The 17,255-nt window shown below is 40.0% G+C and overlaps 1 pseudogene; it reads left to right on the forward strand.

Annotated features, from left to right (window-relative positions):
- Nucleotides 1-804: 804 nt before the first annotated feature.
- Nucleotides 805-7,736, forward strand: LOC142010685 (putative ATP-dependent RNA helicase DHX37; annotated as a pseudogene).
- The last annotated feature ends 9,519 nt before the right edge of the window (nucleotides 7,737-17,255 follow it).

Genomic DNA, 17,255 nt, shown 5'->3' on the forward strand with positions numbered 1-17,255 from the left:
AGAATGCTTTAAGGCTACGTCTATGCCAGCACACTACGTCGAAGCAGCCTATTTCGACGTAAGAACATCCAAACAGGCTATTTTGACACATATCGTCTACACATCCTCCAGGGCTGGTGCCATCGACGTTGAACATCAAAGTAGCGATGGAGAATGTCAAAAGGAGCCACCCCGGAAGGAAATGCAGAGCGTCCACACACACAAGCGCTCCCGTCAAAATAAGGGGCCAGCAAAGCCCCAAGCCGCTCCCTTAAAGGGCCCATCCCAGACACACTTGGCCTACAGAGCACGAGATCCACAGAGCCAACAACCAGTTGCAGACCCCGTGCCCGCAGCATGGACCCCCAGCTGCAGCAGCCAGAAGCCCTGGGCTAAGGGCTGCTGCACGTGGTGACCATAGAGCCCCGCAGGGGCTGGACAGAGTGTCTCTCAATCCCTCAGCTGATGGCCACCATGGAGGACCCCACTATTTCGACATAGCAGGACGCGGATCGTCTACGCACTCCCTACTTCGATGTTGAATGTCGAAGTTGGGCGCTATTCCCATCTTTGGACAGGAATAGCGATTTCCACATCTCTCTGCCTAATGTCGATTTCAATATCGAAATAGCTCACGGCACATGTAGACACAATGCGTACTATTTCGACTTTGTGCCAGCTACTTTGAAGTAGCTGGCTCGTGTAGACGCACCCAATGTATGTAGGCCCCTTCTGTCGACAAAACTTTCTAGTGTAGACTCAGCCTAGTTTTCTAATATCTCCAAAAGCCTATCTCTAAGCTATTTTAAAATTTATCATCCGGAAATGCAGAAGGTAAAATTGAGAAGATTCTGTCTGAGCGGATGTTGACAATAAAATGAAAATTCTAGAAAGCTCTGGAAACTGATAACGGCATCGTTAGCCTTTCATGTGGAGATAACTGGTTTAAATTCAGTACAGTTTGTCACTGAGTGAAATTCATTACATGGTAATGACAATTTAGTGGTTCAGACTAATGTTTAATTCAATCCACTACCTCCTCATGGGCAGGAGTCTATACTGCTAAAATCTATATCACAATTACTACTAACTGCCATCCTGATCAGCAGCCTCAGAGGCCCTCAAGAACCAAAATGTTTTTAACATTGAAATACCTACTTACCCCTAGAAGTTTATAGTGTAAAGCTTACTAGTGGGTGCCTTGGTTATATCTCTGCTGTGAGGAAAGAACATCAGCTTCCACAGACAACTTTTACTGGAGCTAAACGCACACTGAGAAAGCAAACTAATAGCATCCCATTGGGTTAAAACTGGTATATTGTGTAATTCTGGGAATCCAGTCTTTTTTTTTTTTGTGGTCTCCCCCATCCCCATTCAACCAGATAACTGGCGAGAAACACAGCAATTCACATCAAGGGACGACTCTGGGACTGCAATAAGAGTCATTTTTGCTTGAGAACATGTTTACAGGCCATTGACTTTAATTGAAAGACTCCCATTAGATTTCAATGGACTTTGGATAAGACCAAAATGAAGGTGGATAAATGAGATTGCATTGTATTTAATGGCTTACTTTTTCTAATATTAGTGCTTGCTCTTCCTTACTACTCTCCCTGGGATATTATTCATGATGTATCTGGGTAAGCCAGTTCCAAAGCATTGTTTCAGTACCACTTGCTGCTGCCCTTTTTAGCTGAATAATTGGGTTGCTTCACATGCATGATTGTAATAGAACTATCACAGATGCTTTTATGCCAGGCAAAATTTGGAGAAGAAAACTACTATATAAGTGTCCTCATTAGTGTGTAACTTTTAAAAGAAAGTACTCCCAGGAGCAAACAGGTAATGAAGTTCAATTTTGCATCTATTTACTCTGGCAATATTTTTTATTCAAGAAGCATAAATGATTTTGTGTTGCATGTTGCAGAACCACTAATGAAACCGTTAGAACTCTTGTCACAGCTAGAGGGGCATATAGAGTTATTTGTGCTAATTAGGGTAAAATTGGTTGTATCTTTTTCCAAATCAAAAGATTTAAGAAAAGAGAAACATGAGGTGCCTGGTGTTATTTGAGGCAATGTGAATAAAGTACAAAATGCATGGTAAGAATGTGTCACATTGACAATTTCTGGTCCATCAAAAGTCATTTGTTATTTTAATAATGTGGCATCTAAAACATAAGGCCACTTTTATATGCATGTTACAACGATGCCAAGGTTTTGTGACCTGATCCATATGAGATGTTCAATTTTGCTTTTATTTGTGTATATAGAATGTGATCCACAATTATGTTTTCAGTAGCTGGGCTATCTTTTCCTCCAACCAACTCTCTACCTCGAGGCCATATTTATACAGCAGAATTTTTCTAAAGGTTCACATACTGGCCTGGCTCCACCAGCATTACCAATGTGGGGACTCCTAGTCTAGAGAGGCTTCCAGCTGCTGTTGTCACTGTTAACAACTGTACCACATGACCTTGTTCAGAGTAGAATCGAGCGGTTTTATTTATTTGTTTATTTGTTTCACAAATAGTAAGTTTGCCAAAAATACATTTTGGGGTCACCAATACTGTTTATGAACTTCAGGCAAATTTAATATATTCAGCTCCTAAAGTAGAATATTTTGTTTGGAAAGAGAACAAATAGTTTGTTTTGGCCATTTAGGAATGTTATACTAACTTTTACTGTTGTAAAATATGCCACTTCTGGTTGAATGAAATATTTTATTCAACCTGAAATGTGTTTTTTGTTTCATTTCAGTAGGAAGCTAAAGAAAAGAAATCAGTGCAGGCTCCAAATGGGGCTCTGCAAACTGAAAAGTCAATCATTAGGTCAGTTCTAGTTCCAAATGAGTAGCATTACAATTTAAAAACTATCAACATTATGGTTCCCAATCTTGCTAAATCCAGAACCAATGGGAAGCTTTTTAAAAAAGCTCTAGTGCAGACATCACTCTACTTGTGGGAAGACAGTGGACAGGAACACAGAACTGACTTCTCTGGTTAACAGCCCAGCTCATGTTCAATGTTGGCCTGGTGATGTGCGCAGGATCTGCCAAGTTTCACATACAAACTATGACAAATTATGGTCAACCTCTCAATCATGGACAGAGTTACTCATGCTTCATATCACTTATCTAAACCTCCACAATAGACATGGCCCCTATTAATATGGTGCTGATAGTGGTGATGTGGGCTTTTTTGTTGTTGTTTTTTTATTTGGCAATGTGAAGAATAATTCAGTAGAATAACCATATGGTAATGACTTGTCACTGACAACCAGCCTGGATTTGAAGTAATGAATTTTTCAACATTAATAGCAGCACTGGAAAAATGAAAATTAAAAATGAATTAGATATCTACACACTTTAGAGTCCTAGAATTTATATCCAGATGGGACCAGCTCTTAATTTAGTCTGATCTCTTTGTATGTCCCTGGCCACCAACTTCACCCTCACATTAAATCCAACAACTGAAATTAGACCAAGATATCAAAGACCATAAAGAAGGTTCAAATATTATGTGCCAGGAGGAGAGATTATTGTTGCTGTGAACCAATAATCAAGGCCCTTGCAATGGCAGTATGTTAATTAAGTGAGGTATGATGATCCTGTCAAGCAGCCTGCACCCCGTGCTACAAAGGAAGGCATAAAATTCCCAAGATCATTGCCGATGTTTTGGGGGGAAATTCCTTCCCAACCCCATATATGGTGATCACTTAGACACTGAGCATGTGACCAAGCACCAGCCAGCAAAGTACCCAAGCCAGAATGCTCAGCACCACCTCAGAACCCTGGCCCACCGCCTGTCCAAAGTCCCAGCTCTAGACTTCACTATCTCAAATGATTCATTAGAAGAACACTTACCCCTTTCCCCACCCAGGATACATGGGGGATAAGAGTGGAAACCCTTCCTGACCCTACAGTTAACTGTCTGAAAATCTAAAGCACAAGCTTTTAAGAACCTAAGACATAAACCATGAGTGAGCCCCAGGGCTACTGAGTCCTGACCTATATCATCACAAGCAACCCTGTGACATAGAGAAAAATTCCATCTGTCTCTTAACATTATTTTTTTGCCTGTACACAGGGCTGTATCCACCCAGCTCTGGGACAGCATGGGTTAACCCTCTTCTCTTCACCAAGAACCTCCCTCCCCCATCCCTCACTCTGCTGGGCACTACTGCTGGCAGCAGCATATAAAATCTATCAGAACAGCTGAGTCAGGCTCACTGTTGGCAAGGAAGGATGTGTGATCCAGATCCAGAGGGAGACCACTGGCATTCCAAGACACAAAGGCTAGCTATTTAGAGATGCACCTGAACATGCCAGCTCAGAATGGAGAGACAGCTATTCCTAACCTTGGCCACCACCCACCCAAAAGTACTGACCCCCATGCACCAGTATTTTGGACTCCTCACCATCCCTGGTATTTGCCTTTGTGGTCTATTTACAAAGCACAATCATATCCGCTCTTAGCCTTCTTGCTAGCCAAGGTCTCGCAATCTCCTCTATTAAGGTAGATTCTCCATTTGCTTGATCATCCTCTTATCTCTTCTCTGAGCCCATTCCAATTTAAATTCATCTCTCTTGAACATGGATGACCAGAATTGAACACAGTTCCAAACAGGCCAAATCAGTGCCGTATTCAGTGATGTTAAATAACTTTCTTTTCTTTAATGGAAATAAATCACCCGATGCATCCTACTTTTTGCATTTGCCTTTTTTACATTGATGGCTCATATTCATCCTATTATTGACCAACTCATCCTGACCTCACTCCTCCTCTGTTGCTTCCAGCTGATGAGATTCAAGCCTGTAGGAGAAATTCTTTTAATTAGACCGTAGTGTATGACTTTGTACTACTGCATTTCATCCATTTCTGTCAGTCCAGCCTTGAAAGTCATCCAGATCTTCCTCTAGAATATTTGGATCCTCCTTCCTATTGACATGGCCTCCCAGCTTTGTAGCATCAGCAAACTTCATTAGCACATTCTATCATTTTGTGTCTGGGTCATCAAATAAAAATTCTAAATAAGATCAAGCTTGTGACTGATCCCTGAGTAACAACACTTGTAACCTCCATCCAGTACAATGGCTTACTAGTTTCAAATAGCAAAAAAGGGAGAAACATCCTACGGCTGACTAGTAATCTGAGGAAGTGGGTCTTACCCACAAAAGCTCGTGACCATATATTTGTTAGTTTTTAAGACGTGCTACAGGTCTCCTTGTTTTTTGTGATGCTCCGGACTAATACCACTACGCATCTGAAAGTAATCAAACAGTTACAGCTGTTCTATAATTGAAGAATAGGGAAGTCATACAGCTGTTGGTAAGAGAAAAAAGCCCCTTCCCTGAAAATAGCAAATAGATTTATGTCCCAAACATCAAACATGAATAAGGAATATGGAATTAAAACTAGAGCACAATGAATATTAAATCCCTTTTACTTTAACTCTCTCTATAAGATTAATCTTTAGGTAGATGATTCACAATTATGGTGTTAAAAAGGAATGAGTATTCACTCGTTGATATGTGCAGATGAGGCCAAGGGACTCCCTGGTCATCAGTGGGAGAACAGACATGTTTTGTTTGATTATTAGTCAGTCTGGGGGCTTTTACTTTCTCACTTCACGGAACAGTTTCTTACAACCTGTTAAAACCCCTGTTTTCTAAAAATGTCTTGAGAGACTGACGAAAAGAGATGTACCACGTTCTAAAGTACATTTCTGTTGTTCCTAGTAAGCTTATGATCTAATTTGTACTTACAGCAATACAGCTCACCCCTCTTGTACTGCACTGGAGTTTTAGTAATTAATTTTGCGTGCACTCTTCTTCCTCTGTCTTGGGCCACTGTTTTCATGCTGCAGCATAGAATAACTCCCTCTAAAGTCATTGAGATTTTTACATATTGCATTGGGTATAATTAGGTACCCAGAAAGGGATGTTGAAAGTCCAATTCTGTACCATTACAGGATTTTTCCCTACAGTCTATTCCATAATGCTTGATCCAATCTAAGTTGAAATGATTCTTGTAATAGTTATCCTCACTTTCTGTAACAGGAGCTCATGTAACAAATTCAAGTTCTGATTGGTGACTCCTTGGACCTTAAGATTAGTGAAGTTAACATCTGATTTTTTGTTTGTTTATTTATGCATTAATATTTAACCTGCACTTTCTCTGAATCCGCTTAACTGATAATCTCAGTTTTGACATAAGTGGCTTTGCAGAATAATTGATTCCTATTGTCTTTGTAACATCCCTGAAGATATTTGTCAACATCATTTTTAGTCTGTCATTGCCTCCAGAATGAACGTGTCTCTACATCTTTTTTGGAAGCTGTCATTGTCTGAACCTTTCAGCATTTCTCTTGCCCTCCAATGATCTTGTTTCAATTTGTTTGCCTTGGTTTATTCTGGAGTTGCTGTTTGAAGCTCATCACCAGCTAAACAATTTTTTAATGATAATCTTAAAATGAACCATCTGTGAGGAAAGGGAAGAGCAGAGTAAGTGAAGCAAAATGGAGGGACAAGAAAACGCATGAAATGAAGAGAGCAGAAGGGTTACATAAGGAAAAGAGATTTTAATGGCTTGTCTATTTTACTGAAGAAGTCCTCAAATGCTCCTTTTCCCTCATTCAATGTACTCATAGCACTCAGAGCCCTGCAGGAACCACCCAGGACAGGAAGGCTGAAAGAGCTCATGATAGCAAAGCGGAACTGTCCAATTAGTCCCTTGGGCATGACCATGACATCTTTTCCAGAGGCCCCACACTATGCTAAGATGCTTGCTCCAAGTAAACAGCATGACTGCCTCCCCTGTGCCATAACCATCATGTCCGCAATGACCGTGCGAGAGCTCTTTGAAAAGTTTGTGAGACCAGCTGTAAGCAAAGAAGAGACGGAGAAGCTCAAAGGGAAGAAAGCAAGAGCTCTACAGGTGCAAAGGATCTGGGCTGGACAAGGGCCTTTTCAAAAGTTAGGAGACCTCATGGTGATGTTAGGAGCTTTGGCGGCCTGTGAGTATGCAGGGTGTACTCCTAAGTTCTGTGAAGTGAACAGGCTGCAATACAAAGCCGTGGTGGAAATCAGGTGCCAATGGGGGCAGCTGACGACAGCAGTAAATTCAGTTTGCCCAGAGATTGGCTTCTTTGTTGATCCAAAAGTGAAGCCCCCAACAGTCCCAGGTGACCTATTTGAGACAGATCGTGTTGGCAGGACTAGGGGATCATATCGCTCAAAGGACCCAGGCAGAGGAACTTGGATGAGAAATGGAGAAATGCTTACAAGACTCCTTTGCTAGAAGACCCAGTTTTTACCCACACAAATTCTGTCCTCTTCAAACAACTCCCAGAGTACGTGGTGTATCAAGAAATTGTTGAAACTAATAAATGTACATGAAAGGTGTTTCAGCCACTGAACCTGAATAGATCCCTGTCCTGTTACCACCAGACTGTCACTTTGGGAAACCCTTGGAAAATCGTCCTCCATTTTATTCACCTGAAACAGGCAGAATAAGATGCCAAAGGCCATGTGTCTTCTATTGCGTAGTCTGGCAGCTTCCCACAGTGGAGGTAGATTACCGAGAAGGTATTGATCGCTACAAATACTTTGCCAGACTTTTAATGGAAGGAAAGATCATCAAACAGCTGGGGTCTTATAAGCAGTGGTTGCTGTCCAGTCCACTCACAATGACAAAGACATGGTCTATCCCAGACAGAAATCCTGCTGAAGGCTCTTGTTTCAGAAAGTGTGGATAATTGTGATGCTTTGCTGTCTGCATGGAATTAAAATCCCAAGTATTGCTACCTGCATATTGCCATTGGCTTCCTGAAACTATGCACAATGACATAGCCAAATGTTGGCCACCTGTGACAACATGATAAGAGCCCAGCTGTCTGATGATCTTTCCTTCCATTGTTGCTTTACATCTCCCAAAGTTCTCTTTGCATTGCCAGAGAACTGCAGGCCAGCTGAAAAACAGTCTAATGATTCTTAATTGTTTATCAATATCCCAGCCATTTTGATGCTGTAATTAAAATGTTACAAATGATGAATGCCATTAGAAAATAAGTCACTTTGCCAGATTTCAAGCCCTTGCTAAACTGACTAAACTAACAACGTGAAAGATAGCGATTGAACCCCCACGTACATAGAGTGTAATGCTCTACTGAGTTTCTAGGATTTAGGGGAGTCATCCTGTTAAGATCTGTTTATGACACTGTTAATCACTCACTCTGTGACTTTGGGCATGATGTCTCTCTGTGTCTCAGGTAAAAATGTCTATCTTTTTGGGAGTATTATGAGGCTTAATTAATGAATACTTGTGGAATGCTGTGAACAAATTGAAGTAGACTTCTACAGAAGTACAAAGTGACTGTGCTCTTTTTCACTCTGTGTACACATGTGTACACGCAGGCTGTGTCTACACTGAGCCCTAGTGCCGACAGTTTGATGCAAATAAGCAGTCTCAGAAATGCAGAATGGTGGCTCTTTTGCCTATTCACACATCTAATGTGCATATTCATGAGGGTAATTTGCATTTTGTGGCAGAAATCAAGCAGTGTAGACATGGTTCTGTTGGCAAAACCACACTTTGTTGGCAGCCCCTTATGCCTGATTTTTTCCAGGAATAAGAGGCTGCTGACAAAGAGGGCGTTTTGCTGGCAGAGCCTTGTTTACACTGCTTGATTTCTGCTGCAAAAATGCATATTAGCCTCATGAATATGCACCCTAGATGTGTGACTAGGCAAATGAGCACCATTTTGCATTTTTGAGACTGCTTATTTGCATCAATCTATTGGCATTGGGGCTCACTATAGACACAGCCACATAGCATATGCAGAATCTTGTGTAAGTCTTACCCAGATAGCAAAGGCTGGCATTACCTAGACCAGATGTCAGCAACCTTGCTGAGGCAGAGTGCCAAAATTTGACCTTTTGACCTCTGTGTATGGTCCAAGTGATGGTGATACTTTTTAAAGTCACTAATAGTCCAACTTACAATAGCTTCATTAATAAAAAAAATGAAGAAGCAGAGCTTTACAATTTAAGTGATGGTTGGTAGCATTAGCAGGCGGCATGGCTTTGAGCAAGCTCCTGTCTGCATGGGGGAAGAAGGAGCAGGGCTGAGCTCCTGCCTCGCATGCAGATGAAAATCACCTTGCGTGCCGCTCTTGGCACATGTGCCAGGAATTGCTGACCCCTGGCCTAAACTAGAAACATATTGCACTTATTTTATTTTCTTTAGTAGCAATTGCATACATAAGAATAGGCAATCTTCACAGTCAAATTCTCTCCATGTACTTTCATAAACAAGTGGAAAAGGAAGAAGGAAGAGACGCCTAACATCGTCACATTAGACCTCACTTGGCTGAGGTCACTTTCTTAAACACAGACTATAGTGGTTCCCTGCTGAGCAAGCATTGACCCAGTCTAATGCTTTGATTTCTCTCTCACTGGCACTCTTAGGAGGAGCATTGTTACGATGGGAAACTTCTTTACACCAACACAGTTTTCTGTGTGACACCCAGCAGGTGTGAAGGAAGAGAGAATAAAAGACAAATGAAGAGCAAGGATGAGTAAGATTATAATTCTTCAGCTGTTCTCATGTATCTAGCATTTTACTTTATAAGGAGAGGACATTACTTGTATCACAGAAACTTTATGTCAAAAAAGAAACAAAAACTGGCCAAAGGGCTCTCAAGTGAGATTCATTAAAAGACTCCTCAAGTAATCAAATGCTTTCTTTCTCAGGCTTATTGGAAAATTAACTATCTAATTATGTGCAAGTGATAGCCAAAGACAGCCATCCTTCTAGTAGTCTGTGTCTCTTTAGCTAAATGTCCCAATTCGCACGCTATCAATTATTGTTAGACGTTGGCCTCCAGCAGGAATTGCAAAAGCATATTGGAAGTGGTCATGCTAATATTTCCTGCACACATGGTGGCTATATGTTCTGACCTTTGAGTTTCACGTAATAACTTCGTTAGTGTTGCCAAGGCTGTTCCCCACTCTGACACACTAAATGCAGAAGGTGGGGGCTCCCGAGAGACCTTAAAAACACTTTGTCCCTAGAGGCTTCTGCTTAAAAGCTTCCCAAGGTCACAGATACCTTAACCCTGGGAGGTAGCGGCCACCATACAAGTGAGAAAACCCCTATTTTAAACCCCGAGAAGACACACTTGGGATATCTCCCTGGGGAGTAACCCCTAGCTCTTAACCCTCCCTTAGGAGAGAGCTTGAAAACAAACAGGAGGAAATTAAGCTACACTCTGATAGCTGACCTTTCAGTCTTCGACATGCATGGACACAGACCTTTCTCTAGGACACAGGAATCAAATCATTGCCTTAAAATGTGATTTATTAACCAAACAAAAGAGAAAGTATACCAATAAAGTGATCAAACATACTTGGTGTTACAGAGCAACTTTTTAAAAAAAGTGTATAAAAGCGCAGAGAATTAATTCCCTAGGATTCAGTTTAGAAGTTGCAGTGTATGAGGGGTACGTCAGCCAGCCTGAGAAGTCCTGCACCAAATGCAAAATAAAAATAACCCGATCATGTGTGACAAAACATTTTCTTTCCACTTACAGATCTGTATGGCCAGATCTTCTTCTGGCCTGAATATTTACTGGATTAATTAAGCCTTCACAGAGTTAAACATCTCTGACTTCTCTAGCCACACAAAAGAAAAGACTCCCCTCAGCAGGTAACTGCTTCAGTTCAAAAGATTCCACTCTCTTCACTTTGGCTCACCTGACTGTTTGCCAAAAGATGACTACTCTTTCTGGTTTTAACCCTTTACAGGCATTCATTCATGAAAGGTATACTAAAACATGCATCTCTGTATATTGATAAATGTGCGTATGTGTGTGTTTGGGCATACAAACATAAATGTGTTCTCCATTTATGGATATAAGTGTAATTAATTTTATACATTCACTCTACTGATATTGTAACCTTTGACATAAATTTGGATGATATTGTAAGCTAGTACTTTAGCTTGTATTATATTTCCCAGATCTGAGTTACTCACAGTTACTGGAAAACCTTTGATTTACTCACGTAGGATTTAGAGCAAATACACATTCCTAATGCAGAGCTTCTATAACTTGCCCTCATTATGTCCTTGTGACAAAATAACTCTACTAAAATATACCCAGATTATATAGAAAATGCATTGATTACACCAAAAGCAATCAGCTTCTGAGAGAAGTCCTTAGTTATGCAAGTAGATTATATTTTGCTACAGACAGATACTTTTCCTAATGTATTGCAAGTGCCTCAAACTAACCTAGTTAAGGTAAAAGTGCTGAGAAAGCGCTGCTGGATTTATGTATTAAACTTCATCAGAGTGCAATTCAGAATACCCCTCCCCAGGATCACCTTTTCTTTTTTCATTTATGTAAATTATTATATTTGGGAACATGAAGGCTGCTTAGACTGTGATTAGAGCCAAGAAAAGCACTGACTTGGTTTATTTGCTTCTGGTTGGCAATACTGTCAAGAGAGGTCTGGGCAGTCCATCCACTTTTGTGTGTGGCTGCAATCTGTTGACAGAAGTTTTGTCGGAAGGCAGCTTCTGACAGTAACTTCTGTTGACTCATTGCTGTAGTGTAGACATAGCTATAGTGTTGCCATGGAGCTATTACTACCTCTCCAACAACCAGAGCGGAGAGGTTCCTAGTAGCAATAGGCCTAACAAGGACTGCATCTTAATGGTGCACGCAGGACAAGGAACCCTTTAAGAAAGCTTCAGCCAGCCACTTTTCTACATTGGCGTTATGTACACTAATATCCCTAGGAGACAAGAGTATACATTTGAGTATAATTGACAACTGTGATATTTTTCTAGTATTTTTTTTATCCTAGTGACAGAAATACTTGTACAGAAACAATTAGGCGATGGGAAAATGTTTTGGTTCAAATATGAAAGAAGGCACTTGCATTTCTTTTAAAGTGTAGATTGGTGTTTCTTAAGCTATGATCCACACAACACTGGTGTTCCGTGACCAACTCATAGGTGTGCTGTGAGCGTCTGACACTTTTCTGATATCATACACAGATGGTATATATTTTCTGTTATTAAAACCACATACAGTGTTACTTCTCCATTGCTCTGATGCCTGATTAAATTACTTCATTTTGGTTTTGCTGTATCTGTTTCTGGTTTTTAGTATTTTGTTTTTGTGTTTGTTCTGACAACAATTTTTTGAAAAATTTTCATAGCTGTTCTGCATCAAAATATTGCTTGGTGTTCTGTGGTCTCAAAAAGTTCAAGAAACACTGGTGTGGATGCTACACTACATGCTGAATACCTGCTTCCTATCAAAATTGAGCTTGTTTCTTGCTGGCACACATCCCTCAATGGAACACTTCTCGCTCTTAAATCAAGAAACCAACTGCCTATACGCATGTCACCAGAAGCCACATCAGTAATGAAGTTCCACCATATGAGTCCATGAGGAATAAAAGCCTTTTGTAGGCAAAGGGTTGACAATGAATCCCTGTGTCATTGTTCAACCGCTAAATCAAATTACATTTCTAGGAGAGGTGTATGCCAAGACACCCTATTTATAAAATATACTTGCATATAGCGATCTAGAAACATCATATGAGATGCTACCTTGCAAGCTGTGGTTTTCCAATGCTTTCAGCAGCTTTTCAATTCAGCATAGCCACAATCCAATTGAATGACCATCAGAGCAGAGCCAAGTTGCATTAAATGGTTTCCATTAACGTCATAGTTAATTCAGTGGTTTAGTGCTGAAGATGTTCATCACTGTCCTTCACTAAATTCTGAACTTGTGTCCAAAAAGTTTATAAATGATATTCACATCTGAGGCAAGATAAAAATTGAACAGTTCACATTTCCAAGCAACTGCTCTGTAGTCTGTTCTTTTTATTTTATTTTATTTAATCCTGCTGCAATTGGAGAACAGCTTTCCCTTGGTTACTGATGTAAAGCACCATAGGAAATTAAGATGGGGTGAAAAACCCAGGGAAGCAGCAACCGTAAAGCTGTAGTTGCAATGTAACTGCTATTTTTTGGGTGTCTGGGCTGCGGTTTGGAATCGAGCCTGGGACTGCCTGCTCCCTTCCCTCCAACCCCCACTCCCAGTAGCAACTGGGAATTTGCCTTGACATTGTCATCCCAGGTGAAAGAGAGGGAGGAAGTGGAGGCTAGCGTTCCAGCCAGAGGGCTGGAATTTGAAGGACTAGGCAATGACCTAACCACTGTCTGCAGGAGGGGAAACCCTTGAGAAACCCCCACCCCTCTGAATGGGTAAAACCAACATGAGAGACTGTAGATAGTGCACAGAAGTGGGCTTTGCTAACTATGTACCGTGGAAGGGGTTTGTGTGTTTGATGACACCTGAACTGTCACTTGGCTGGAGGGCTGAGTAGCCAAAAAGGCAAAAAAGACTGAGCACAGCACAGACACGCACTTGATCAGATGGGGACACTTGCGTGAAGCGCATGCCACCCTGTTACAGTTGCATTAGTTGGTGCCAGTCTAAAGGCAATGTTTTGAAAGAGCACAACATGGCATAAGATGGATATTCAACTCTGTAACATGCTGTTTCAAATCTTGTGGTTTAAAATTTGCAAATAATTGGCTGTTTACAATGAGACTTCAGTTCCCTAGCCACATATCTTTACTTTATCTTATCCGCATATCTTTACCTTAGTTAGGGTAGATCCTGCTTTAGGCAGGGGGCTCGACTCGATGATCTCTTGAGGTCCTTTCCAGCCCTAGGATGCTGTGATATCTTCTGGGTGCCCAGTGAGCAGAATGCCATACCAAAACAGGATTTTCAGCAAACGGAGGTATGATGGCAACCACTTTCGTCTGTAAACTTCATTAGTGATGGCTTTATGTTTTCTTCCAGGTCATTAAAAAAATGCTAAATATCACAGTGCCAAGAACCAACCCCTGAGGCACCTCACTAGAAACATGCCAATTTAAGGAAGATTCCAAGTATAAAATGTATTTTTTGTGACCTAACAGTAATCCATTGTATCATCAATTTAATATGTGCCATGTTTGTATTATATCATTCTAGTTTTCTGATCAAAATGTCACATGGTACCAAGTCAAAAGCCTTGCAGAAGTCTATTACATCAATAATATCACCTTCAATCTCATCCAAAAAAGCTAACAGGTTAGTTGGACTGTATCCATCTGCCTTAAACATATGTTGAGTGGCATAAATTGTGTTACCTTCCTTTAATTCTTTATTGATCAAATCCAGCGTTATTCATTTTGGTGATCTCTTCCAAGCCTGGAATGTCTATTCATTTATGGCAAAGGCCTTAGAATCAGGAAAGCTGAGTTTAATTTTGATGAGTCTGATGCACATTTATAGTTTGACCTTCAATAAGTCACTTTACTTTTCTGCATTTCAGTTTCCTTATCTATAAAATGGAAATGGTGCTTCTCACCAATCCTACCTCAGCAAGGTGTTGTGAAGTTAAATACATTGACATTTATAAGATATTCAGGTATTTTCTCACTGAAGAGGACACAAAATTTTAAAGTACTGTCTTTCATTATTATTGTATTGTAAAACTGAAATAACAAGAAAACACTTGTCAAAATTTCATCGCTTGGAAGTGAAGCTGTTCAACTTTTATGAAAACCACACACTATTTTTTGTCCCCCATATGAAGACTTTAACCCTCTTTCCTCTCAGATGCTCAGAGCACTTGAAGAAGATTTATTAAGCCCCACAGTGGAATCAATCTGTGTGGGCACAGCTGCAATATCCACTACATACAGGTTGGTACTACAAGCATCAACTTTCAACTCCAACATAGCAGATCATCACCCTGGAGCTGGTGTAACCGTAGATGCTAGCTGCTGGTACCAGGTCATTCTATCCCTTATGTTGGCCAAATGCTTTAGAATGACACAAGCCACGCTTTAACCAATATGACATTCCTTCAAGAAAGGCACATATAATAATCATTTAACAAGTGAGCAAAGTCAGCACAATGGCCCAGCTCTTCAAAGACATGATTTAGACTTTTAACTCCCAAAGATTACTTTTGAATATCTGGATATCTAGTTTATCCGTTGTAGTTATAACATGTGCTTTGATTCCAATGGGAGTAAATGCCTTTGAGGATTTGAACCAATATGCAGAAATAATTTTTTTTTCAAGGTCAGCTGGAGCCAGTGGTAGAGCCCAGGGCACTGTCAAAAAGGCCTGATGCCTGGTTGGATGTTTAACTCATCACTTTCCCTTTCTTTCTCTTACTTTTTGTTTGCAGAACATATTGAAATAAGGGAAAAGTGAACATGTCCAGTCACTTCCTAGCCAAATGATGGTAAAAAAAATTCCATACAAGGGTTGGAACGATGTATAAATTAATTTTGTAATTCTACATAATTAGTCCCTGGGTACAGAGTCAAGATTTTGTATGGAAGACTATAGTGTTGTTCCAGAGATAATAAAACCAGGGTATGACACTTCTTTCCCAATCAGACTGGCCATCAGCTGTAGCAATTCAGCAAGCTGAGCTGCAAGGCAATGTAAATAGAATGACATGCATTAGAAAGCTAATGGAGCAAGCCTCAGATAGGCTGGAGGGCATGAAATCTAATAATGTATATCGAGGCACAGCTTATTACTATTAGCACTTAGGTGGCAAAACTTTAAAAAAACACTTGTACCTTATTTTTTCCTAATCCTACAATAATTTGGAGGACATTTATATGGATAATTGGAATATCCAGCGTTATAAGGGTAATGCTTTAAAAAAATGATCCTGTAAGGTGCTAAGCTTAGGTAGGAGTAGAGTTAGTGCATGTGTGTGATGTTATCAAAAAGATACCCTATCCAATCTGCTTTGAGCAACCAGTGTTCAAGCCAGTCTCCCCCTTTTAACATTGAAAATCTCTATAATGGGGCATCTGTGCATTATGAAATTAAACTCATCTTCTAGAAAATTTCTACTTTTTAGTCTCAATGGCCAAAACCTACGCAAAACGGGAATAATGCTATACAGTACAGTGCTGCTTTTGAGAGGTGATTATGGTATATGATACCAATATATGACTAGAGGATTTTCATCTCTTGGGTTTATATACTACTGAAAAATGTTTGTATCTTCTCCTCTCCACTATAATTAGAATAATTATTAATTATTCCATCCAATGTAATTATGGCACTATTTTCCAGTTGATTTGAAAGACACGTGATTAATTGCATCATTCCCCATCTTCCCATATAGCAAAGTAGAGAAATATTGCATTTTGCTCCTAATAATAGAAGAACTAAGAAACGTTTCAGATAATTTCTTAGCTTATGGTCCAACACATAATTTATGGTATTAACTCTATAAATGTTTCTGCCTTTTTGAAAAGTAGCCTGCCTGAAAGCCTGAAAATTTTTAACTTTGCAATTATTTTGTTTTGTTTAAATAATGTTAAATCCGGTGTTCTGAAGCAAAGAACATAAAACCATTTGAAAAGAGGGGGGAATACAGCTTTTCTGGAAGCGTAGAGGAAAAGGCCAAGCTTCCATGTTCTGCCTTCAGTCTTGAGTGCAAAACCACAGCTGTAACACATTCTAGAACTTCCTAATAAAAACATTCCTTTTTGCAAAGACATAATGGTCCAGTGGAAGCATGAACTTATTAAGAATTCAGCAGAAAACATAAATTTTCATGAGCTGTGTACACTTTTATTTTCTAATAGATCCTTATCCACCAGGTGCTCAGGGACATTTCTCAAAAGCCTGAGGCCAAACTGTCTAGTGAAAACAAAAGTAGCAGTCAAACAAAATGACTGAGACAAGCAACTCTAAAAGTAAATTCTGCCCAAAGTACTAAATGCATTAAAATGTCTACTGTTATCATCATCATCATCATCATTACTTAATATTTATAAAATACTAAAAAGCACTAGATAAATTCATGGAGGATAGGTCCATGAATGGCTATTACCCAAGATAGTCATGAATGCAATCCCCTGCTCTGGGTGTTCCTGTGCATCTGACTGCTAGATACTAGGGCTACATCTACGCTACGAGATAAATTCGAATTTCAGGGTGTTAGCTCAATATTAAAACGTGACTGTCTTCATACTTCATACAGTTAACTTGATGTATTGAGCCTTAATACTGATTACAAAATATCGATATTACAGGACGGGTATAGCATCAAATTCAAATTTAAAATCTCGAATCAAGGGTAGTGTGGAAGCACCAGGTCCTTAATTCACATTTGTTAGCCTCCAGAAGTGTCCCGTATGTATCCCACAAAGCTAC

The sequence above is a fragment of the Carettochelys insculpta genome, chromosome 3 (assembly GCF_033958435.1).
Source record: "Carettochelys insculpta isolate YL-2023 chromosome 3, ASM3395843v1, whole genome shotgun sequence".
In the NCBI taxonomy this organism is placed as follows: Eukaryota; Metazoa; Chordata; order Testudines; family Carettochelyidae; genus Carettochelys; species Carettochelys insculpta.